At 34.3% G+C, this 27703-nt stretch overlaps 1 protein-coding gene and 1 long non-coding RNA gene across 2 annotated transcripts in view; both read left to right on the forward strand.

The window, feature by feature from the left end:
* BCHE (butyrylcholinesterase) overlaps window positions 1–27703 on the forward strand; it is a 407570-nt gene that overhangs the window by 155254 nt on the left and 224613 nt on the right. The window lies entirely within an intron of this gene.
* On the forward strand, window positions 121–26519 carry LOC133268207 (uncharacterized). Its single transcript, XR_009742995.1, has 3 exons — window positions 121–408; window positions 6797–6840; window positions 25607–26519. It is a non-coding gene; the product is annotated as an uncharacterized LOC133268207 (long non-coding RNA).

Raw genomic sequence — 27703 nt, forward strand, 5'->3', positions numbered from 1 at the left:
TGTTTGAATCTGTTTTCAAAAAGAAGCTAATATTTTGCTCCTCATTTTCTCTTAACACAGCCAATTAACAACAAATTATCTGACACCTGTCATTGTGTTCATTTGCATTACCTAAGCAATTTAGCCTCTTCAATTAGCCTCCTTAGTGGTAAAGGTCAGGATAGTTATCAGGTCTTAGTAATCACCAGGGAATCAGGTGGAATATGTATAAGAATCAGTCTTCCTATCTCAGGCTTAATATCTGTGATGACTTTAATGTCTTCCACTACACCTGCAACTGTGTTTTATGTTGTTTCCTTATCCTGTATGTGCAGTGAACACCTCCCAGGGCTTCACTGGGTGCAATTGTCACTAAAGCTAAATACTGTTGTCCCTGGATTACCTCTGTGCTTTGAGCTGTCATTGAAGGTAAGTGCATAATATGTTTAGTACTGTAAGTAATGATATTCACAGTCTCTCGAGGCAAGAGGAAACATAACTTCGTTCAGCAGAACAACAAAAGTAGGTCATCATGCTAGTTTTGCTTTTATGTCACATTAGCTATTTCTCTTCACTAGTGCACTTCACATTTCCTTTTAATAAGCATCCTTCAAGTGTGAACAGTAGAAACTATTGGAAGTTCTTTTCTTCACTTAGATGAAGTTCACTTCAGTTTTGTCAGAGTGGAAGTTGCTGGTGTACACAAAAGACCACTCTTTGTTTAAAATCATTTGACACACAGATTGTGGGTATGCTGAATACTGTCACAGAACAATTTGGGTAGGAAGGGACATAGAGATCATGTGGTTCCAACCCACCTGCCACAGTCAGGGCCATTTCCACTAGAGCAGGTCGCTCAAAGCCCCATCCAGTCTGGTTAACAATAGGCCCTACAGTCTTTTTTAATTTCATTACAGCTGAAGCACAGGAAAACTGCACAGCTTTTAAAGTGAGGATTTCTGCTGACAGTCCTGTGAAAGATAGTGTAAAAGATAGCCTATGAAAGATAGTGTAAAAAAATATTGTGTGTGGGATAAATAAATCGATAACACAAAACATGTCATTTTTCATAGCTGGAAGATTCTGTAATGAAAAGATATTTCATTCACATGCAATAGAAACTTCAAAGAATAGTGTAATAGGACCGTAATACAACACATAATGTCTCTGCAAAAGTAGAACACAATTTTTTCTCTGATTGTTGTGTTGATGCTAGTATGTTACTGAAGTGAGAAGACTGTATTTGATATTGAAATAAGTTTTTTTTTTTTCTTTTCCTACTGTCTATAAAACTAGTATTTGATCCCAAACCTCAGTGATGGCTTTCCTTTTCCTTTGGTATGCTTTGAATTGCACCCAGCTAAAGAAACCTTTAAATTATGTTAAAAAAATTAAAATACTCGTTTCTGAAAGCATGATGATAGCAGACAAATAATTTTATCTATATGTAAAAAAATTAGTGTGCTTTTTCTCATTAGTTCTACCAAGGCTGTTAGTTCTGTATCATCATTATAATTGTCTGTCTCCTAGTTCTTGATAGTAACATCTTTTTTTTGTTTGGTTTGCTTTTTAGTCTTGGTACTTTGGAGATTGCATGACTATGTAATATTGTTGCCATAGTGAACATTGTCTGATATCAAGGGGCTGACAGGAGGAATTATGAACCTAAATGATGTGATGTTCATATCATTCATCAAAACAGTTATTACTAGAGAAACATGTTATATTCGGGAGTTTTTTACTGTTAAAATAATTCTGTCACTGTGTTTTAAATTAAAAATATTTTTGTTTTCACTGTATTGTATATATATATTTTTAATGAAGAAAATAATTTTTGTAAAAATTTCTTTTATAATATTCTCAGATTCTTTTCCTAACTAGGCTTACACTATCACACTGATCTAGTTAATCTGTCTAAGTGATAGTCTAATTAGCAGGCAGCACAAGGCCATGTATGTCAACTGACATTTATTAGCTGAGGGAAAGCAGGAGAGACATATAATTCTGTCATCCCTCCAGGGGAATCAGCCAGCCACAGTCCATCTCTTATCTAGGCAAAATAGAGAAAAAACTGACTAAAAAGGAGGAGTTAGTTGTGGTGCTTGGTTTTGAATACCTTAGCTGAAATGTTCAAACTATGGGTATAATATTGAAGCCTAAGAGGACTTCTGTTTTTCTGCATAGCAAGACTGATGTTGGAGGACTGAAGAGACAGAAGCTATCTATGCTTTAAAACTCATTTTGTGAAGGGGAAGATAGGGAGACATTCCAGGATCTCGCCTCCTATTTCTAGGAAGGGAAAATCTCATCATTTTCATTCAACATTGTACTTACAGTACTTTTCCACTAAATAATATGTGCAGAATTTTGGAAGGGTTGTTCTCTTTTAAGAAAGAAATCTAATTCTAGTCTTACTTCTCATCTTGTATGATTATTCAGTAAGTAAAAGAAATCAGCATATATGGTCTTGCATTACTCTTCATTTAGGCTGAAGAAACACAAAGAATGCAAAAAAGCAGAAGGAGGGCGTAGTTTCTTTCTTTCTTCCCTCAAAAAATTTACCTTTTGTTCATTGTTTATACATTGTTCATACTTTCCTGATGTTTCTGCAGCTACTTTGCTGTAACATTACCCAGAGTCCATATGATTATAAATATGAGTAGGGCTCCATTTTCTTCTTGAGTCACTGATTAGATGTTAATTTTTTAGTAAAGTGGAAATTATTAACCTCTGATGTTGACAAATCTTAGTCTTCAGTTTGACTATGTATACAGTAAAATTTTCTTTCACTGTGTTTGATCAGTTCACATTAGTGCCTTGAAACAATCGATATCACACTGTGTTCAAAATCATCTTTCAAGGGACACAAAGTAGTCAGGTGAAAAAAAATCTCAAGAGACCAGCATGAAACTAATAAGATTTACTAATAGCTTTTGCTTTTGTAATTTGAAAAAACCCCAGAGTACTCTCTGAAAGCCACACTCTTAATTGGATATTGATCTAAACAAATATTCTCTTTCTAAGTACCTGTTAAAATCAGTTATCACTATTTGTTAGGACACATTATATTTACCCTTATTTCTATAGAATTGGTACTGCTGCCCTAAGTTACATAAAGATACATTAGCACACTTTTAATAGACCTATTAAATTCACTTTGCTTTGGTTTACTCAGTATTTGAGTATAGGCTGAGTGTTCTATGCAGCTGCAAAGATACCTGTACTGAAAATAATGTGATTATCACAATTTTTCCTACTATTTATTTTGCTAATTTGCACAAAGCTGTGGTTTATGGAGCACTTGTGTTTTATCCGCTTTTAAAAATGCCTTATATGTGGCTTAATACAATTTACCCTTCAGTTTCACTGAAAAATCTTACTTTCATTACCATGTTTTGGCTTTGATTTTGCTTACTTATTTTTCACTGACGTAGCGAGACAACACAGCATTATTCTAGAAGTTGTGTATCATTCTTTTTCCAGACTCCTTTCCAGTTAAAATTACATAGTCACACAGGCAGAGCTGTGCAAAGTAAGCAAAACATATCAGTGACGTTTTTTATCCGTTTGCCAAGCTCTTAACAATTAAGGAAAAAAAAGAAGAAAAAAAGAAACCAAAAAAAAAACCCAACCAAACAACAAAAACCCAAAAACTAACCCCAGAAAAATGTGGAATTAAATAAACTACTTCCTAGAAGGATTAATGGAATGTGATGATAAATACAAATATTTTTGGATTTGGGTTTGGTACTTTACTGTATAAATCAAGACTGCGTCTTTCAAATCAAGCTCAGTTAATAAGTTGGAATTTTTTAATTCTTATTCTGACCTATTCACACTTGCTTTTATTTTTCTCTAAAAATATTTAGAATAGAAACATGATATTTTGGGATGTAAGACAGTATAGGAGTACAGTAGATCCAGTTATATCTCTCTTAAGCGGATTTCAACAAGATATCCTAGTCCCTTCCTTGAAGCTACACCATTACAAACACTTTTAGAAGTATAGCTCAGTCCCTAAACTATATTTGTATTAAATTAAAGAACAAAAAGCACTAGAATTTATAGCTTGATTTTACTCAATAAGAAAATTTAAAAAAAATTAATGATTGTATCAGGTCAGGGAAACTAAGAACTGATTGCATTTTGATCATTGAGCTATAGAGCTGTTGACCCCACATTAATTTGGCAATAATATATTGTCCTGTTTTCGGCTGGGATAGAGTTATTTTTCTTCCTAGCTGGTACAGTGCTGTGTTTGGCTTTCTGAGAACAGTGCTGATAACACAATAATGTGTTAGTAGTCACCAAATAGCACTCATCCTGATCTACGACAGTGACGAGGGGCACAAGAAGCCTGGAGGGAGCAGAGAGGATGTTTGACTCAAACTAGGCAAAGGGGTATTCCATACCACAGTACTTCATGCCCAGTATATAAACTGGGGGGGGGGGGGTCACCCAGAAGGCCAGATTGCTGCTCAGGTCAGGCTGGGTATCGATCAGCGGGTGGTGAGCAATTGTATTGTGCATCACTTGTGTTTATCATAGTTTTCCTCCCCACCATCCCTTTTAGTTTTATTTCTCTCTCCTTGTTATTCCCTTCTATTAGTGGTATTATTAAATTGTACTTTATTTATTAAGCTCTTCTTATCTCAACCTGCATATTTTTACATTCTTTCAGTTCTTCTCTCCATCCAGCCTGGGGACGGAGGGGATAAAAGAGGGGCTGAGCTTGCAGCTGCATGGTATTTAGTTGCTGACTGGGTTTAAACTGCAACACAGGTTACTATGACTGCAGAAATTGCCTGTTGAAAGCAGAAGTCATTCAGTCTTCTCTCTGTTCTCAAACCCATACTTTCATTAAATTTGAAAAGACTTAATTATGGCTTAGTCTTTTACTTTTTCATTAAATTTGTGATATCTGTGAGTGTGATTGAAAGGGATTGGGGTTTAGAAAGAGTCACAAATACCTATACAGAATGAGTGACTGGATAGATAGCTCCTGTAAGCTAGGCTGATAAAAAAGGTATCAGAAACAGTATTTTAATGCTCTTCATTACAATCCACAGCACTGTAAGAAGAGAAGGGTGCCTGGCATGAGGCAGCCACTCTTCAGTCTCTTGCCAAATGCTGAAGACAGAGGAGGTATAAGGTCTTCTGTGTTGACTAAGAGAAAGAAAATTGTTAAAGCTCAGATTGGGAAATGAGCTGTCAGATGAATTCTAGGCAAATTTCTAGGTAATATTTTTGTGTCTGAATCTCCTGGTGTGCAAGACAGTCTACTAGCATGCTGGTCCAGCAGCCAGATGTGGCTTTAAAATGACAGAAACCTTTAAGGTGATATATTTCTGTTGTTGGTATATTGGTATGTTTGTGTTCTGTTGACTGCAGAAATATCAGGCACACAAGCTGAGACAGGTGCAAGTCCTATCTCCATCTAGCTATGTAGGAAGCTATAGCCAGAAAGGTTTGAAAGTATGAAGGTGCTCATGTCTTCCACTGCAAGACAGGCATTGTTTTTGACATCTAGTTTACCAGTAGACAAAGTGCAGACGGATCTTTGCAGCAGAATTGAAATGCAACATCAAACCAGCAGTTTTCTCTTTAAAAATCTTAGTGATTTTGTGTAATATTGGGATTTCAGGAGAAATATATTAAAATCTATGGGAGAAGAACAGCTACCTTTTGAATTTATTACAGTTTGGGTTTTTTTTTTCCTGCAATATATTATTCTGTTTGTGACTAAGATGAAGAAATGCCTTTGTGTCTGTTCCAGAAATCCAATTCTGGTTGCCTATTTTTTTGTTTGCTTCCTATCCCAGACTTTTTATATGATAGTTATATTTAGCTTGAAATAATGGAATTTGCACAAACTGTAAAGACTTCAGCGGTATGCCTGTAGAAGCCTTATTTATTTGTCTTTTGAACAAATATTTTCCTAAAAAAAAACAAGAACATGAAAATGCTAGCAATGGCAGTATTTGGAATTAGACTCTGAAGTCTAAGTCTGAAGAAGACCTGAAGAGATCATTCAGTCTACATCATTGTTCTGAGACAGGTTTGATAGCTATAATTCTATTTTGTTATCTCATGAATGACTAATCTGTTCTGAAAGACCTGAGGTACTGGCAACCCCCCAGTTTACTCCATCACCTCATCATCTTTTCTATAAGAAAGCTTTTTCCTAGTATCATCCTTTTTCTTTTTTTTTTTTTCTTTTTTCCTCCTCTGGTCCTATCCATTATCTCTATGAAAAGCAGCTTTATCTTTACTTTTGAGGAAGCTTTCCATATTTTTTACTATAATATCATCCCCCTTCAGTCTACTCCAAACAATGACGTGAATAATTAGTTGTGTGCATATCTCTGCTTGTTGTTCACAGGTTTTTCAAATCCTATGTCAGATTTACTTGAATCCACTTGACTTCTGTTAATTCTCTTGTCAAGTGTGTGGTGTCTCCTCACTGGATTTATCCTTCTAAATACACATATTTGAATTACTGCATCAACCCTTGCACAATCTTCATAGCAGTTTCATATAAACTCACACAAATTTATGACAGTGTGATAAATGTCTAATCACAGACGATGATGATACACTCGCCATCTCATTGAAGTAGGGCTATTTGAATAGGAGTCTAAATATAGTGTTGCCATTTTCCTGAAAGGTTTTTTTCTTTGAACTAATTTGTTTCCCCTAGCTTACAGCTGTTCAAATACCATGATGCATGCCAGCTGCCAATAGTACTAGCTTGCTTCTGGAGCAGCCTGGGGACATTGGAGCTCAGGGAATCCTGTCTGTGTTTTATTTTCCCCAGGTACTTGCTGGGCCAGGAGTGAAGAAGCTGACATTGGAGTACAGGTGTTTTAGTTCAGTGTTGCGAGAAGATTCCTCCCTTACTGCAGTCCTTCTATAGATAGTTATGCAAACCCTAGGGTTTCTTTGACTTTACAAGACAGAGATTCAACTTCAGAACAGATTAATGCCTAGTTAGGTAGAGCATAATGCTGAATGTTACAAATTAAGACCAGAGAATTATCCCTTGGTTTAAAGAGAGGTGAGATGAGTTTGACATTCAGCTCCTCAAAAAGGAAAGAAACAGAAAGTGGTCTTCTGGCTGTTACTTTGTGGACTCGGATGTTTTGAGCCTTCACAGAAAACAGAGTTTTTGAATTCACTTAGATAGAATAAAGACTAAACAGGAGAAAGAACATATAATGAAACCCAAAATGTAAGCACAGTTGGGATATTACATTAATATACCAATTTAAATGCTTCTGAGAAAGAAAGCCTCTCTCCTTTAATAAGTAAGACTTCCCTAGAATTTGTAAGGATAAAATTTGTCATACTGAAGAAAGGATCAGAACAAAAGTATTTTGGAGTTCCAGGTCCATCTACTGGTGAAATTGTTCTTTTGAGGTTTTATAGGGCAAGCCACATAGTATTAAAAAACTGCAGACAGCTTCATTACCCATGTAAATAGTCAGAATTAGTAAACCCAGTGAAATTACATGAGTTCACAGTAGCAATAACTTCGGTTGATGATGTCTGAAGAATTTTCTTCTCCATTAACCAGCTTTGGTATGAACTGATTTTCTTATCAAACTTTGTCAAATTTCCAAAGTTTTCAGATGGTATGATCCATCAGTACAAAACAGAGCACCATCTCCATGCAGTGGAGTTGCGAAGGTTCACAATGAAAGGATACAGTAGTCAAAGAAGCAGCATGAAGAAGAAATCTCCCCTGCTGTTTCCAATCATGTTTTTGGCTATTTGCCTGGCTTCAGAAGTGACTTCTTTTTATTATTTTCTTGTAAATATTCATTTGGCTTTTTCGTATGTGAGGTAGAAAAAGGCATTTTTGTTCCCCTCTTCGCCACTTTTCAAGTTACCTTGTTTTTTGGTAATTACCAGTTTAAGTTGAATGAGTAAATAGAAAAAGTACAAGAAAAAATTACCTATCCTCAGCAACTTATTCAGAAATATGCAGGAATAATCAAGTGAATAAGGGAATGCACAGAATATGTGCATATTGTATGATACATTAATCAGCTTGATTTGAACAGACAAAATAGCACCCATCATTAAAGTTTGTTTAGGCAAGTATATGACTCATCATTTATTTTTGAGAAAGATATATGTAGTTACAAAGCCTCCTAGGAAAACTCCTTGGCACACAGTGGAATTGTGAGACTCCTCTGATGTGTTCTGATCCAGAAAATATCAAGCCTACCTGTTTTAATTTAAAAGCGCATTAGATAGATAAGCTAGTAAAACTTAGGCAGTATGAAAGTTTAAAAATAATTTAGTCATTTATGCATGCAATTCTTTCAGATTCTACCTCTTTGCTATTCTAAGTCATTATTTTATTGATCATCTCTGCAACATATAAAGTGTTTTACACAAACACTATTGCATGGTGCTGTCAGTTCACACTCTCATTATTTAAATATCTCTGGCCAAGGAATAACAACTGATTGTTATGACTAATTTTTGGTTTCATTATTGAAACTGTTAGATTTACTCAACATACAAAACCTTCAAGTCTACCCCATTTTCATTTAAAAGACAAAGTTCTTGTAGCTTTGGAGAGGAACTGATTTTTAAAAGTCAGCTGGAAGTACTACACATAGGAATGCTGAACAGGAGGACTCACGTCTTTGCAGACTCTGATCAGAGTACCCCAGGGAATTCCACACTTCTATTTAATAATAAAAAATGTTTCTTCAATAAAGAGCCTGTTTTCCAAAAATACATTAGTGCATCTGTACATGCCTTGATGAACTTGGCCTTCATGATTGGGTGACCACAATTACTGAATATAAAAACCCAAACAGAAAATACATCACCCCTTCTTTCCCCCTGTTCACTGTAAGAAGCTAAATGTTTTGAACAGATGAACTTATGATGAAATATGTCTCAGAGGAAAAAAACTGAGCCATAGATCATGAGTTAAGACTGTGCTCTTCTTAAGAAAGGAAATTAGCATAAAATTTAATGCACTTTTTGGTTCTTCAAAACTTATGGAACTATGTCTAGGAATAAACGCAGCCAAATTTTGTAATTTTGTTAAACCGTTTCTTCTACTACTCAGCAGGTTATAGGATGCCATTGAATCAGGAGGACATGCCAGAAGGCTGTTCCACAGATTATATTGAGTTTGATAGATTGGCCACCACAGGCATTTAAGAACAAAGGCATGCACAGAATATATCTATTAAAATTTCTGTGTACAGGGAAAACTATGTACAAAAAATACTGATGACATACATTTCCCTATATTACTTACAATTTAAATAGTAGCTCTAAATTATAACCATGGGAAATAGCTAATCGATTGACAAATTATATATATTCAGTAATAAAAATGGTTGCCACATGAACTTTAAAGATAGAACTTGGGAAGTATCAGCTGTACCCAGCCTGTATGGATTCACTGTTGAATTGTTACTGTTCATTAGATTTCTGCTGCTTTAGCTCGTATAAAACGATCCAACTGCTGATGATTTAGGATAACCCTACCCCTTGATTAAGGTGGAAGACTTAAGTCAGGAATGTCTTTGTTAAAGTATTTGGATACCTGAAGTTGGAATTATGAGATTGGAATTTTCAGAAGATCCTAGTATGCAAATACCTTTTATATCAATGAAAAATCAGTGTGGTGCTTGAAGTATGTCTGCATATATACCTTTGATACATTTTTTCTTTTTTTCTTGGATCGTCAAGTTGATCTGAGTCTTGCTGATGACATTGGCTTTGAGGTAAACAGAAATATTTTGGGGTGGTGTTTTATTTTTTTCTTGTTTGTTTTGGTGGGTGTTTTTTTTGTTTTTTTTGATTTTTTTGTTTGTTTTTTTAAGGAAGTGTCTGAACATGGTAGTTGTCTACTTCATGTTGATTTTTAACATAAAAGCCAATTACTACATCTTTAATAATTTAACTTTTATTGGAAATCTTTCCTATAAGTCATTACTTTCGAAAATGCTACAGTGTGATGGTGGGTTCCTCCCACCCCATATATAACTCTATTGACTTTAGGCAATTGCATTTCATCTACGGCTGCTATAGTTTATTTTCAGATGTGCCTGAAGTTGGAGAAGCTAAACAATTTTTCTTCCTTGCCAGTGCCTTTCTATCTAGAACTCTATGTGTTTTTTTAAAAAACTGTTCTTTGTAGTAAATATCTCTTAACCTTCTAAATGATGAATAATGTGTGATATAGTAGAGACATGAGATAAATCTAAGCTTATAAATCAGAGGAAATTTACTGAAGTGAATATAAATTCCATCAAGATCCAGCAAATATTGTGTGTTATCATGAAGGCAGGTTAGATTAAATTCTCAGGTGTACTCCCTAGGCAGCCTTATCAATGCCAAAGGTTGTACAAAGAATAATAGTTAGACGTTTTAAAGCAGCCACGATTGCATTCTCAAGTTTTTTACATATAAGAGAACTTTTTAAACGAATTTAAAATAACTGACAGTGATCAGCAATCAAACATCTTTATACTGTTAAACGTATTTATATCTGAATGAACTATTAATTGTTTGATAATAAATTGACGTACAAATAGTGGAGTTTTATTTACAAATGGAAAAATCACTGAAGTGGAAAAAAACATGCTAATGATAGAATTTTGCATTTAGGAACACATTTATCCTTTCAAACAGAATGGACCGCTAATCTTAAACAATAAACCCTTCATTATGGAGAAGCACTGAATGAAGCATAACTGTTCCTAACTGGCATCTTTTATATAAATGTAGAAAATACGCACATTCCTTTAGCTCTGTTTCATGGATCTGTTGTAATCAATCAATAGGTGTTAATGTATACTACTTTAATATATAACTTGAATTCTGCAAGCTTCTCCACAGATGATATGTTTAAAATATAAACATATCATAAGACAGATGAAATCAGTAAATCTAACTCTTTCCTGAGTTTTCTACAGTGCAAATATCTACTGATTATCATACAAAGCAAGGCTGCACTGTCTTTTATGTCTGCCAAACCTGGTGAAGGTCTTCTCTTGGATCTTCACCTAAGAAATGGCTAAGAAAATTGAGGCTGTTCAACCTGGAGAAGAAAAGGCTGTGTGGAGACCCCATAGCAACATTCCAGTATCGGAAGGGGGCCTACAAGGATGCTGAAGGTGGACTCTTCATCAGGGACTGTAGTGATAGGACAGTGGGTTTAAACTTAAACAGGGGAAGTTCAGGTTAGATATAAGGAAGTTGTTCTTTACTGTGAGAGTGATGAGACACTGGAACAGGCTGCCCAAGAAAGTTGGGAATGCTCCATCCCTGGCACTGTTAAAAGTTGGACAGGGCCTTGAGCAGCCTGATCTAGTGGGAGGTGACCCTGCCCATTGCAGGGTGGTTGGAACTAGGCTGGAAACCTAACCATTCTATGACTCTGTTTTTTTTTTTCTTTTTTCTTTCTTCAGAATTCTCAACTTATCTTGAGCACAATCAAAGCATGTCATACATTCTCTCTTGAAAAGCACTGAACATTGAACATTTCTTTTCATTGTAATGTCCATCCTGGTTATCAGGAGACAAACTTGGAAGGTAATCCAGGTTTTTAAGTAAGTCCTAATGATAGCTGTAAGCAAAACCCTTGAGACTGATGTTCAAAACTCTCTCATGCATTTTTCTGTTCCTTGGATCAGAGCATATAAATAATTTGTATTAACACTAAAAGTTATTACACTGAAGTAGAATTGGAAGCCTTCTATGATAAGTGTGTAGAGGAATTTAGAAAGCAAGCTTCTAAAACTCTTTTCTTTAAATGACCAACATTAACTCGGGTGCAGAATAAAAGACACTCTAAATATAATCCATTAATAATTCCATGAAATCTTGCTGTGTTTATGATCACTATTCACATTTGAAAAATTATTTTATGTTTTCAGTTTATTTGTTATTATAGTAATTTATTATTATTTAAATTCTTCTAAAGCTATTTAAGGCTTAAATGCATCTCTGGAATGTGCCTGCATTTGATAGAAAGGCTTTTTTGCATATCCTGGATTCCTATGCTCCTAGAGTGTGACTGTGGAAGATTCTTGATCATCTTATTTCAAAAACTGCAGACTAAATATTTGTATCATTAACAGCTGCCTACGGGAAATTTTGCCTATTAAATATGCTCTTAGGTTTAATTCCTTCTGGTGTAGCATCAAAATTCATGAGCATCTACGTAAACAGAAAGTTTCCATTCATCATTAAAAGTTACAACATGCGGCCAATCAGCTGAAAATCTAATGTTACATTAAATGTTTTAAGGCATATGTACATACATTTACATATATGTTTCAGAAGTGGTTTTGTTTAGGATCTATACGCTAATATTTTTGCTTTTATTAAATACAGAGTTCAGTTAAATACTGAAATACTGCTAAATGGAATGCACAGTAAAGGGTAATGAGAGGATAAAAAATAATATACTGAGCTTGACAGATTAATTAATGAACATTTTTTCTTTACATGACTTAAGCCTTCCATGCACTGTCTTGTACTATTTGACAAAGTTTTACTGGCAGGTCCCAATGCAAATTTTTTATGTCCTTGGTAAGGCACATAATATAATTAATGCTAGATCCTAACCAGTTTTATCCTGTACATAATTTTGCCAAAAATCTAATATGGTGTTTACTGAGTTCCTACAGATAACTTCTCCCAGTTGGCTTTTGTTTTAGAAGCACACAAAACAAAAGCACGGGAGTTAAAATACCATCACTGGTACTGGCAGCAGAAATCTGAAAAGTTTTTTCTGTCTAGGGATTTGCAGGAAATGTAGGTCTTGTCTATAGCTGCTACCTGTGACACTTGATGCTTCTGTCTCTAAGAGCTTGTCTGATTGGAAGTACTTAGTTAACTCATGTTAATTTTAGTGAGATGTCTAAGGTAATGAACATTAATAAAATTTGTATGGACGCTGTCACTAACAGTAGTTAGTGTAGGAAGAAATGGTCTGATCAGCTGAGCAGGAGTTTTGTCTGACTTTCAGGGGTAGTAGTGTTGAGTGCTTTTTCAATATCCCATTCCTAGTGAGTCAAGGTTTGCCTTTTCAGAATGAGTAAATAGTTGTATTTATTATCTATCTATCTATCTATCTATCTATCTATCTATCTATCTATCTATCTATCTATCTATCTAATCTATCTCTGCTACTAAATTTCTCTCTTCCTTGAAATGCAGCTTCAGTTATACTGCCAATTTCCTATAAATCTGGACCAGATTTTTTTATCTATAAATAAAATTAAGGAGGTGTAACTTGTATTTAAGTCTCCTCTAAGGAAGCATTTCATTGCTCAGTGTGGCAGAAACATTTATGATTTTCAGTTTACCAATGCCCAGAATAGTGCTACTATAGTGATTTCAAGACAGTTCATGGTCAACCCACGTTTTTGTTGCATCAGGTTGAACCCTCTGCTCAGAATCCATCTCTGATGTATGTGTGCCTCCTAATCTGGAAGCTCTTTCCTTTTAGAAGCATTGATAGGCAAGTGATTTGACTATATTGGAAGGAAGTCAAGCATTCCACATCCCTGACTCGAGTCAGAGCTTTCTGCACAACAGTTACAAGTGCACTGTAGATTAGAGGTACATTATTATTAACAGGAGTAGTACATTAAATCCACTGTGCACAGCGATTGTACTAATAAAATGCATTACTTGGAGTTTTAAATCCTCAATCTAGAAATTCAATTAATTTCTAAGGAATCCAATATTGAAATACAAGAACTTTGCTCATCTGCTGTCACCTTGTAAAGCTTCAGTATCTTACCCTGTGGTAGAATGAATTTTGTATACAAACATGCCATGAAAATCTTGGCTTAAGATGCATGTTTTTAATTCCTAAAGCGAGAGAGTAGCATTGTTTCAAGACAGAGTGAAATAGAAGTTCCAAAACCTTGTATTGCCTGTAAACACCCCAGTTCCCACCTCAACATCCTGTTTACGTAAGAAAACCTGGCAGTATTCCATCCTCCCTTTATAAAGTACAGACTCTTCTGAAATTTTACTCATCTAAATGCAAGTTTTCATCAGTGATGTCTTATTTTACACCAAAGAATTTCTTTTAATTTTCATGTAATAACTTTCTGACTTTTCATTTCAATCCATTGCTTATTCATCTGCACAAAACACATGAAGCGCAGTGTATTATTCACTTAAAGGGTACTCATGGACGTATAAACCTTGATGAGCCACAACCTAAAATAGAGTTCAACCCCATTGTATTTTAGATAATTTTATTAGAATCGGCTCTACTCTGTAATCATTTTGTTAAGGATGAATATTTTAAATATATTACAAAGCAAAATGCATATTGCAGCTAAAGAATTCTAATGGCTAGAACCTGTGAGAAAACACTCGTGTTTAATTCAGAAAGGAAAAAAGGCAAATTTAACATATGAGAAGCAAAATAATTTCGAATTTTAAATAGAATAATATTCTCTTAAATGACTTCTGAGCTTTGCCATCTAATGTATAAAAGCCCTCAAGCAATGGCTTTAGTTTCAACATAGGCAGATGGAAGGATGGACAAAAAGCATCTAAGTAAGTGCTTTATTAGCTGCCTGCTGTTCTTGGAGTGGTAATCAATAAAAAATATTTCTTATAAATTAATATTTTGCTAGTAAAAAGGGATTCTTTTTTCTTGTGACTGACCTTAACTCTCAAAATCTGAATGCACTTGTGGTGCCTATGAGTTATGAAACTTTCATACTTAGGAATATAATAATTACCTTTCACTGTTGAGATATTCTATAGAACATGCATTAAGTCAGTAAAAGGCATGAATTCTCTTGTGATTTCACTCCATCATGAGTTTTCTGTGCCAAAAAAAATTAGATACCCGTTTTCACTTTGCCTTTACCGAAGGATAAGGCAATGAAAGCATTAAATAGCTGAAGTAAAATTAGAGAGTCTTTCTTGTAGTGAAGATTGTGTCGTAGTTGTGTGATGTCATTTTGAAAAGAATACTGTTTAAGGATAGTGTTGGACAAATTTTGTCTGCTGCTCAAAAGAATAATGTGATACCACACTTACTTACATTTGTTCAGGAAATTTCTCGCCTGATTACTTTCAGTTTCAGTGGTCAACATTACACACTGCCTGTTTTCACAAGAGTAAGAGTCTCCTGGGAATATCTGTGCATGATCCCAGACAGTGATATATAATTTATGATACTCGTATAGTAACACTGTGCTTCCAAAACATCATTCAAAATATAACAGAAGGATATTCAGTATACAGGTTATTTTGATCTCGGCATGCAGGATACAATAAAGAGTGGTACATAGACATAATTATCTTTTTATTTTCTAGTTGCTGTTTGATGAATGCAGTTTTCTGGTGCTTTATACATGAGCCACTAGATCATGCCCTGAAACTTCAAGAAAGTGAGAAGATAAGGACTGTGACAAAGTTGAAGTTAAAATTAGCCTACTAAATTTGTAGCACTGTTGAACTGGAGAATGCCTTAAAAAGAAGAGTTCAGTGCAGATAACATTCAATTATTAATGAGATATTTAGAAATATTTGGCACAGATACTGGACAAAATGTGGAAAATGGTGTTGATAGATCTAATGATGTCTTTGAGGCTGTCATGAAAGATGTTGGAAGTTAACATGATAAAATATCAAGCTTTGATGGCAAGGATGGTAGCTGGTTAGAATTTGAGAGGTCATCCATGTACCGGATGTCCATTATATGTCATTCATACAAACCATTCTGCCTCAGATATGTGAAAAAAACCATGTAACAGAAGTTCAAAAAGCTAGGACTTTAAATATAATTTAAAGTGTGAGTTCTTTTTGCTTTCACCTACAGAAGTGAGAAAATCTACTTTCTTTAGTTAAAGTAGAACTAAATCTTACATAAAATATTTTGGTTTATAACTAATGAGTTTACTTAACTAAGGCAGACCATTTCCTTGAGATCAACCACTTCAAGATAAAAGCCTAGCCAGAGTCTAAGACAGGTGTAGCCATGAATTTTCTTATGACTAACACCCTGAACAATGTTGTTTGTTATATTCATTTTAACTTTAAACAACTACATTATATTTTTCAAAAAATGGATAACAATATTCTACATCTCTGAGCATCTGTCAATACATTCTAGATCAAATTTGTAAAGGTGGTTGTAAGACTTAAGCTTTATTTTCCTAAAATCTAGGGGAAATGGAATGAAGTAAGGTGAAGCTTAAAACAGATACTTCAGAAATGTCATTCTAAATGACAAAAAAAATTACAAATAGAAAAATAAAACATCTTTTCATAAATTTTAAGCAATAAGTACTAGGCTCAGATTTTTCAGGAAATTTCAAATTCCATTTCAATGCTAAAATGAATTCCAAACTCTTCAATATTTGATATCAGTGAGAAAAAGTCATACTTGTAACCAGGATATGTTTTATGAGAGCTCCTTGTCAAAAGGAGAGCTCTTGACAAAAGCTGTTAATAAGAACTAGGGTACATTGTACTTTAAAAATCCATTTGTTCTTCAGGTGCCTAATTAGGTGAAAGTTACTTTATGGCAGAAGTATTTTAAAGGCAGAAATATCTTTGCTGGACATGTGAAAACTTTATGGCTCTAGGGGTCTACGCTTACTCCTTTTTCTTAATGAGACTTTCATTTTTTACCTTACCTCATTAAAATATGCCAAGCACTGGGAAATTCTTTATAAAATGAAATTAGATTTATAAAGATTAGAGTAACATAAAAGCTCAGATGGTTTGTTTTTGAAATTGTTGATTCAGAGCTGGAAACCCTTTTACGTTACTCAAGACAAACTTTCATTTTTCCTTAAGACTTTGTCCCTATCCTCACCAAATGTATTTTCACTGTATAATTTCAGACTGTTTTTAAAATTTTAATAATTTTTATTAAATAGAATACCTGAGGTTTCTAAGCTTCCATTTGAAAATGCACTTCAAGTTTTCCCAGCTGTGATAATATTTTTCTCTATTTAAACTAAGGCAAAATATTATTAGTGTTTAAACTGCAGGGAGCTATCCACAGAGCAACTGACTCAAATAACATTATTAACCTATGTATTATGTACTGTCATTTTACTTCCAGGACATTACTTTCTTAATCTCATTGGTATAATGTGTATACACTTTTTCCTTACATGTTCTCCAGATATAAGAAGCCATCCAATTAATAACTGTGTGTGCAGTTCTCTATTTAAAATTTGGTAAGTGCTTACAGCATCCTATAGAAAAATGTTATCAATATTCTTTTATGATAAATACAGTTTGATATCTGCAAAGACCACATGCAGTTAAGATAAGGAACATTTGTTAACATACTATATCTTTTTGTAAGCCAGGTAACTCATGGCTTCCAAAGAACTTGTGCAGAAACTTAGGCAAAGCTAGTTAGGATAAGAAGAAATAACAGAACATTACTTTTGTAACAAGTAACTTTTTAAAATAAGAAGGAATTTATCCTCATAAATGGCACCTTCAAAACTAATGAATCTTTTACGCATTTTATTCTGCTGGACACTTATTAGTCAAACAGTTTTTTGGGGGACTGTGTATGTAGTGTGCCAATTCTCAGACGAATTTGTGCTGTTACATATGCTTCTAGCAAGACATAGATTAGGCTCTGATCTTCATGGTGTCATATCTGTGCCAGCCACAGTTCTAATGTGAAAATGTATGCTCTGCCATTTTAGCAGCCTGAGTCTGACTGCTGCTATTTCTTTTCCTTTTCTTTATTTCTTTTTTTTTTTTGTAAAGAAAAGAATTGTGGCTAATAAAGCTTATTATGAGCTCCAGAAGTCAACAGGTCCTGGTATCATGTTAGAAAGGAGAGAAAAATAGAATAGAAAAGACAGAAATCTAAAAATTATTGAAATATAACAGTGCTTCAGAAGACACTTCAGTTCTTTACAGAGCTTTTCACTCCTGACACAGGACAATGCCTTTGACATGCAGGAGCTAAATGGAGCATAGACTGGAGACATCTACCATCCTCGTCACAGCTGCTACCACATCATGGAGAGTATTGCTAACACAACAGAAAAAGAAATTAACTGCCCATCTGCACAGTGTAAACCATTTTGTCTAGTCATGGTTGATTACCAAGAGAAAATGGACTTGTGCTAATGTTAGGGTACAGTTCTGGAACGTGGAAGACCCAGATTCAAGTCCCATCTTTGGCTGATGAAAAGAAGAGGTTTTACTGTTTTAGTATTTCAGGCCTATTTCAGTGCTACTCCACAGCTACAGTGCTTTCGGTTACCCAGCTTGGAGTCTGCCCTCAACAAGCCAGGTAGTTTGGACCACTGAACTCGGGCCATGAGAGTGACTTAATCTCTACAAATTTTATTAGTTACATCAACACTTTAACAGCAGTGTTCCGAGGAGTCTAGCATGCTTTTGAAGTCCACTAAACCAGATCCTTTTATTATAAGTATTTCACCAAATTTATTTTCATGTCTTTCAGTACACGTTCTACAGCGAAAAGAACCTTAGAGGCTCTTTCAGCATTTGTGCTGCACTCATTAAATTACCTGTAGCTTTGATGCTGGAAAACAGAAGTCTGTACTTCATGAGTTCAGGAACATTCAACACTTTTAATTGACTTTTTTTCTTTTCTGCTTCTTTCCAAAACTTTAAGAGGGCATAGGGGGCAGGGAGCAAGAGAGGAAAAACGTTAGTTTTCATACTTACATAAAGTAATGAGCACAGAAAATTGTTGACTGGTTTTACTCACCTGGAGGTACCCATTTCAACACCCATTCCAATTCTGTACAATTTTATTTCCATTAAAATATTTTTATGTGTTTCTTTACTTTCTGGTAAGGAATTGCCTTACTGCAAGATGGAATTTACATTTCTGTATATACAGGGGTTGGTAACATATGTCCCCTACATACTGCAGAAGCAGACAGTACTTAAAGTCACAACCAAAAGAAAGACTTGCTCTTGCTACTCTTCAACCAGAAGGTCTTTTTTCCTGTTTTCACTCTGCATCAGCCTCTGCCTTTGCATTATGTTTTTTAACATTTCCATATGTTAGGAAGAAAACTGTGGGACTGTTCTTCCTCGTATATGGTTTCCATCTAAATACTCCTGCTGAGTGGCTGCTCTCCACTTTAAAGCTTCGGTTTGTAATAATAGTTTGAAATCTTTTCCTTTAAATCCATGTGCATTACGTGCTTTAGGAGACTGGATAAAAAAAATCTAACAATTAGAAAAGGATAATTTGCTTAAAATACAGTTGAAAGAATTGATCCCAATTGTTCAGGTTTTCAGTTAAAGCTCTGTTGAAGTCACTTTTAGCATTATAAAAATCAAGCAACCACCTCATGAAGAAGAAATATAACAAATTAGAATGAAAATTAATTGAATTTTTTAAGTTGAGAAAGCATTCCAAGCTAAAAGCACAGTGTCTCTAGGGCAAATCAGGTTAAAATAAGTCTTTTGCTGTTGACTATTAATCATTTGGAACTTGTTCTTTGAGTGGTCAAGAATAATTTTCTCTAGATTATGTGATTAAAGAGATCAAAGAGTTCATTATTGCTTTAGATAAATGCCAGCAAGTTCTATTATTCTACATGCAAAGAGAACAGGTCTCCAGTTATCTCCCACCATTTCAACTTACGCAAAAAGTGCCCTGTGCACTTTAATTAGTTATGTATCAAAGAAATTTTTCTCTAGGAGTCAAAAAAAAAAAAAAAGGCAAAGGAGTGAACATTGCTCTCAGCTATGCCAATGATGACTTAGTCAAATTAGTGGGGATATTCAGCTCTATCTTGGGACAGAATTGGGGCGATGAGGACATGGAACTTCTTGATATTTGGGTGGTTTTATTTTGCTTCTGTTACTCCCTAAATATAAAAGACTGGCATTTTACAGCTTCATTTTTCTGACCTGCACAGTTGTGTTTCTTGATTCGGATTCAGCTCATTGTTTTAACTTGCAGCCATGGAAGGAAATTCCTGCTGTTCTCGCTAGATGCTGAGAACAGCATAGCTCCTCCTGGGTGGCTGCAACTCCACAGGGGCCTCTTGTAGCCCATGAGTTGTGTAACCACCCATCTCACCTTTGGGAATCAATCCAGGGATTCACTTTTTTTCTCCATCCAACTGTAATCTGTAGAAATTAGGGGTTTTCCTTTGCATTTTTTTTTTAAACTGCCAAGTTGTTAGTCTTATTAACCTTTAAGATGGAAAAAAATTAGAATTATGTTCACTATGGTAATTTATCTTTGATCAGAAAGGGTTATTCCAAGGTGTTGCAGGAAAAATAAATGGAGATCATTGCACAGCTTATATTTTCACTCTAAAACAAACAAACAAAAAAAAAACAACCCAGAACAAAAATATTTTAGAGCTAACATTACAAAAAAATAAAAAAGAAACTGTTCTTAGTCAGGTTTCCCCATTATATATAATATATTAAGAGATATTTCTATGCCTGACTCATGTTTAGAAATGCAGATTCATGGATTAATGCCTTTTACACTGGTTCTTCTTTTCTAAGGAGTTCATGTGACATTTCTTCACTTTTCTTTCCAAGTCCTTCTGATAATATTTATGTGCATCTGTGAGCCATTATTTTGAACATATGCATGGTGAGTCGTTCAGATTTTTTTTAAGAAATAAGCTTGACTTCTACTAGTTCTGTGAAATTTATTGATCTGGCTACTACAGTCTGATCTTTGCATTGTTAAATAGCCAGATAAATAGTACAGAAAGGCAGCCATCTCCAAAACCTAGGTCCAAGATCAAATCTGGCTTTTTATAGAAGTATATGGCAGATGTGAAATGAATGTTATTCTAATATTTTATATAAATGAAAGTTGAATGTGAATGAAATGAAAACCATTTCTTAAATGTAGCTGGAGGGTTGTACTTTAAAAGGAGATGGTTTTGAATTCTAAGGGCCAGATATTAAAGTATTTATGAACTCATTTCTTATTAAAACTAAGTTCATGATGCAATAATGTACCTCAGGCCTGGAGAGAAGAAAGGGTCAGCATGAAAATCAGGGCATGATATTCTGTGTCTTTCAATAGGTAATACTTCATGGTCAGTGCTCCTCCTAGTATTCACATTTTAATCTATCATATTTATTTAAACACTTACTGAAAACAACCCAGCTTACTATTTTGTTTAATTGAGACATGTGACACAAATATTCATTAATTTTGTTTTTTCATCAAAAAAAAGATTATAAATAAACATATATGTTCTGCAATAATTCACAATGGAAACTCAACTCTTCGAATTCTTAAGAAAATATTTTCACCAAGGTTATTGTAATTTCAAATGAACTCAAAATCTTGTCGTCTTCTTATTGCTATCATATTTTTATTTGTCAAAAGAAAAATAAAAACCTGTGATTTAAAGCAGGAAAAATACTTTTTTCAGCTAAGAATTAGTCTTTGCTTTTTAATCATTTCTATTATTTCCATTAAAAAAAGTTAACAAATTCAGAAATAGAGATAATACTTTAGGAATAAAATAGATTTCTTTGCATTTTTCAGTCATTTCATTTTCCAACCAGCCTTTCTAAATTGTTTAAGCCAGTGCTATCAGTTATTGCATCTGTATTTACGGGCACTAGGTAGGAAATAGCATAGTGAAAAGACTGATTTTACTGTACCTTTCATTTTGGAAGATGGTCTTTCCAAAAGTGCTACAAATTTATTGATGCTCTTGAAATCTAAGGTTAATTATTAAAATCAAAATTACACACCCCACACCTCTACCCTCACCCCCAATTTTAATTTTGTTTAATTTGTGGGTTTAATTTACTGTTTTATTATCTTGTATTTATGGTCAGATTTCTTTCTCTCAACCTTCTAATAGCAAACCACATTTAAAGTATTACCATAGTTAGTTCTCAAATTGTTGTTTCACTTTCATTCTTCAAATACTTTAGGAGATGACTTCCTTTCTTCTTTCTGCTTCTCTATCACAAGCTACATTGTACCCTCACCTGCTTTGTTTAAGGTGATTCTGCTGGCAGGCTTTAATAATTGCCCTTAAATTTAAAGCACCCCCCAGAGTAATTTGCTAACATAGCCCAACTGACTTTCCTCAAGAAAATAAAAAATACTTGCATTAATAGCACTATCATATCACTTAAAATATTAGACAAAGAATCTCCTCAGAATTGCTACTGCTTCAGTTCAGAACAGGCATAGAGTCTCAATAATACATGGCTTTAATTAGAGCTGGACAGAACATTTATAAGGCAATTAGCCACTCCATGGACTTTTATGTGTTCAGACAGAAGTTGAATTTTTTTCTTAAATGAGAAATGTAAAATATTCAGACAAAGAGACCTTCCTGTGACTCAAAGTATGAAGTACTATGACCCTTTGTGTTAAAGAAAACATTTTCTTACAAAACATCATGTCCATTATATAAAGAAGATTCAGTATCCTGGGTTATTCATATAATATTGATATTGATAACATTGATACAAGATATTCATATAAATGTCCTGTCAATTGCAGCAGTACAAAGTAACCCACACAAAATTAAAAACACTCAGAGCATAGTTCATTGTGGAGTACATGTTACAAAACAATTGAAATATAATTACTTGCATTTCACAGACTAAATAAAGGTAAAATCTAGAAAAAAATATGGCACAAGAACATGGTTAGTCTTTTTTTAAAAATTACATTTTGTATACTGTGCCTACAGCTACATTAAAGCTATAGAGTCCAAGATTCCCTTTCATTTCTTTATTAGACTGTGCTTTCTACTTAGATCCTTTTCTTCTACTTCTAAGGAAGTCACTGTTCCAGCTCTGCTATAAATACTCTTTCTTTTCTTTCCTATATAACTCTTAAGGAGTTATTATGCATATCTCTTAATCAAGCTAATGCAAGTTTGCTTGTGAATGAATCTTGGAATGAATCTTTGTTCTTTCTAGGCACCCATCAGTTCTGAAAAATGAAATAATCCCTTGCTTTATTTAAAAGAATAAGGAACAAAGGACACCTGCATCTTATGATATATACATTTAAATAATTATATTGTAAATACAGTCAGTTATTTCAGAATACATTTAATCCAACTTGTAGACAATCCAATAACATCATGAAAATCACTTTTTACTCCATTTAGCTTAATGTTTAATAGCAACACTTCTGAAATATGAAAGAAATTTTGCTGGTTACTCAAAATTATCTTTCCCTCCTTGCAATTTTTAGAAATAAAGTAATTGACATGTCTCCTGTCACTCAGAATTCTCACGAGAATTATTCTAAGTATTTTCCCCAGATCTGTGTAAATTCTAATCTTTCTATGTTTTTCCTTTCACAGATATTGGGATATTTAAAGTATTGCAATTTATCAAAGTTCAATCCCTTGAAAGTCTAAAAAGTAAATGTGTGCCCTCAGGGGCACATAGCACAAAAACTTGTACTTGTCTCAAGGTCATTGTACAAATCAAGATATGAATGCACCTTTGGTTGCAGAGATATTTTTAATTAAGAAAGAGAGAATAAAACGAGTTTTGGATGGTAATCAAAGGTAGGATTTTCTTGAAATCCCCTACATTTGGTTGAATACTGTAAATATTAAAAGAACCTAAGCAACTGTGAGTGATGTTGGTAGGTGATTTGAGTTCCATCTAAGTTGGCATCTTGAGATATTTGACCAACCTTTTTTATACTCTAAAGCATTTGTTCTAAACAGAAAGGAGTTTTTAAGAAAAAACCTTTTGCAGTAAAATGCAAGTGTTCCTTCTGCAGGTTGGTTGAGGTAGTTGACTCTACATCTTAATCAGGTTTTCTGTCCTACAATTATGACCTTGACTACTTTTTTGAAGTCAGTGATGATCATCCTTTGAGGAATTATGGACTGTTAAGAGGTCTGTTTTCAAAGGACTCCAAAGGAAGAAAGTGATGAAATGGTGATTTACACTGCTAAAGATTATATACAGTCCCTGTAGAGTGTATGAAAATCTATGTTTTGTTCATTGCAATGTTACTGCTTTATTCCTCCCTCACATCTCCAGGGTAGCTTCAGCAATTTTTTAGAAATGTGTGAAAATGTCATTCTGCCCCAAACCCAAATCTTAATTAAACAATGCCAAATTGTCCTTGCCTACAATATGTATAGAACCCATATAGTCTTCTATTTCAAATATTTTTCCTTTTTTTTTTTTTGCCAATGCAAAACCTGCTTAAATTGGTCCAAGGCAAAAGTTTGTATTTTTTTTCTCTTCCTTTCCCCAATATTTATGGTCCAGAATCTCCCCTTGCATATAGTGTAAATTCAGCCCAAATTGAACTGTCAATCATTTCCGAATAGATTATGCAGGAGAGGTTGACTGTGAAAAAAGCAAAGCTAAGAGGATGTAAGATGCGAAAAAAGGGACTGTTGTGGTGTATGCAATTAGAAGTTCAAACTGGAATCTGCTTTGCTCATGGAAACATCAGTCAAGATGATGCAGCAGACTTATTATGGAAATTCAATCTATGGTGCAGTTAGGAGAGCTCAGCTAGTTTTCTAGTAGTGTTAGAAACTACTATAGTTTCTACTTCAGTAAAAAGAACATTGTGTAAATATATCCTGAGATTGAGTATATATTTTATGCAAGCTTGATTGCATATTTTAATTGCACTATAATTGTTAAACATATCTGTTTTGTAAAATTTTTTTTATTAAATCTAAATTCTTGGTATTAGACAAAAATTCTGATGTCACATTTACAGTTCATTAAATTCAGAATTAAATTGTGCAACTAGACTAGAGAATTAGAGAGTAATTTGGAAAAGCATTTTATTTAATTGCTTCTGTAACAGGCTAGGCTAGGTTTCTGCAAATATATTGTACATGTAACCACTACAAAAGTTCATTGCAGCATCAGGATTTCATTCCATTACTAACATGTCCACGTATATTAGGCTAACACATAATAGATCTTAAAAATCCCTATAGCATGAATGTTATAGATATGCCTCCACTTCAGTCTCACAGATTTTTAAAACAGTACTGCAATGCAGAAAGAATGAAACAGTGAGGTATCAATGTTATATCAAAACTGCATAAATGTAAATAGGGTCTCAATCTCAGCCAATGAAACAGGACAAATCCCAGCACTAACTTTTCTATGCTTAGTTACTGTTTATCCTAAGTCAAAATGCATACTCTGTGCTAGTATTTTCACTCTAGAAGTAAAAATTAATAAATAAAACAACAAATAGATGTTAGGGAGGATGGTGGGGAATATATATTCTTCACAAGATAAATTTTCTCTCTAGAGAATACGTGTGATGAAAATTCAGTACACTATAGACTGGATTTTTAATTTCTTTAAAGACAGGATTGTTGAGGACTAGTGACAAATTATTTTTCTTTGGATTTTTACGGTTCCCTTTTGTGACCCCTGAAGGACTGCAATCCTGACCAGTAAGACTCGCACTGTGGAAGTGCATCAATAACCAGATAATTACTGAAGGCTCCCAGAGAGTTTCTGTTTGGGGTATGTTTCTCACAGCTGAAAGGGGTTATGTTATACCCATTACAGATACATGCTACAGGAGCCTTATGTTTTTCTCTGAACCTTTTCTTTGGCCACTATTGAAAAGGGGTTCAGTTGCTAAATCTATAATGTTCCCTTCCAGAATTCCAGGCAGTCACCCTGGACAGCTGCTCACTGAAGTCCATACAGAAGGTGTTCATGCAACCAAATATCAATATCTGGAGTAAATGTGGAAAATTTGTTTCTCATGTAGTGAACTGTCCAGCCAAGCACTGATGTTTCTGTCATTCTAAAATGTGAAGCTTCTCCTGGCTCTGTGTGCATATGGTCTAGGAAGTTCAGTGCTGTTTGTTTGCTGCATCAGTATACTTTCCTGCTATTGTTGATCCCCAAAATGTAATTTTTATGAATGTACAATGAGTTGCTAGAGCAAAGGGACAAGAGAGGGCTATAAACAGCAGTAAAATTTAAGACTTCAGAAAATGTTAATAGAACAAAAATTCACAAAGGTAACAAAAAGAATAGTTGTCTCATCTGAATAACTGAAGAGTCAAAGACAACCTGCTCTTTCAGAACTGGATGATGAATGAGAAAGGAAAGTCCTCTGCAGTGACAAATGATAGTAAAGTTGTTTTCCATCTCTCTCTGTGCTGCTTACAGCATTTAACAAGGAGGCAGGGAAAGAGCTGCTGTGAGGGCAGAAGGGGATGACCCCATCTCCTAGGAATTACAAGAATAAAAACTTGCAATATGACAATTGCTGTTATATCAAAACAAGTTTTATTTAGATTAGTTTTTATTTACAGTACATTTATGCTGTGGGTACAGATTGGGTATTTGGTACATGCTTCTGTACCTTCTTTCTTACTAAGCCATAGCCTTTCCTTACCAATAAGCTCATATTAATTACATGCATACTGGGGGGATGTATGCATAAATATGTGTATATACTTACATCAGTATGTATGTGAATTCAAGTATCTGATAAAAATACCATTACATCAGTGTTGTGTTTCCTAAAAATAAAATCTCTCCATATAGGAAATGTATATAAAAATATAATTCTACATAGAACAGAAGTTCCCTCTGTTGAAATGTAACTATTTGACAATTTTGCAGGCTCTGTTTCATTCTTGTATTAATAAAATTTGTAGAACTTTGTAGTTACAAAGTCATAAAATTATTATCTCTGTATCTTTTACTAGAGTAAAAGGAATTAAAATCTACACCATTAAAACAAAGTTCCTGTGTGCAGTTTCTATTGTAAGACATTGTATTTTCCTCCACTGAGAAAAACCCCTCCAGCCTGTCTTTTTTCGTAAAACATACATATGCTAAAAAGAAGTTTAGTGCAGTAATCTTTTAAACCTTTTATCTCTTAGTTTTCGATTCCTTGTAGATTTGAAGTTAAACTTTATATAGAACTGTCTTTTTTCAAGACAGGTGGTGTTTAAACATTTCTGTTTGTAGAAACTTTTTGGTTTGTTTTGTTTGTTTTTTTTTTTATTTCAACTTGGGGTGAAATCCAGAATCCAGCCCCATTTCTCGTTTCAGTCTAATTTTAGAACTCTTTGAGTCACTGTTTGTACCCTCTGCCACCAATATTTGCAGTCCTAATGAATGTTTCACTACATGCTCTGCTACAGAAACACGACAAATACCTGATACTGAATGCACTTGCTAAATTAATTACTTTTTTTTTTTTCCACTGAGAACTCAGAAATATTTAGTTTAGTTTCTATATTATTGGAAAATTTAAAATATATCAGTATGTCACAAGATTCATCTATATATCAGCTTGTGTGAGAGAACTTGCAGGAGTAAATAATAATGTATTTGATATGACTTACATAATAAATTCCAGTTTAGAGTAAAGCTTAAGAGTCACTTACTGACCATGTCTAATATAAAAAAATCCAGAGAGGCCAGTAGAGCAGCAATAATCCAGCACCTCTCAGAGAGTCTGGCTATTATTTGATTTGTCATGTTAACAGTTGATACCATGAAGGTGGATAGAAAGACAGATGGTGCCTGAGGACATGCCCAAAGCCTACAGGCTCTCATACATGAGTATATTTCAATGGCACTTGCCACACTGATTGCAGTCAGAACTCTTGACTCATAAGTAGAGAGAAAATAACTCTGTTCTGCCTTAGACCTTCTGTCCACATGTTGCTTTCAAATATGGACTGTGCAAAATCCTGCTTCAGCTTTTTAAGAATCCCTAGTATGACTATTA

Source organism: Pezoporus flaviventris, unplaced genomic scaffold (genome assembly GCF_033815535.1).
Source record: "Pezoporus flaviventris isolate CSIRO_AGI_PZ_B2104156 unplaced genomic scaffold, CSIRO_AGI_Pfla_v1 ptg000013l, whole genome shotgun sequence".
NCBI classification, from domain to species: Eukaryota; Metazoa; Chordata; class Aves; order Psittaciformes; family Psittacidae; genus Pezoporus; species Pezoporus flaviventris.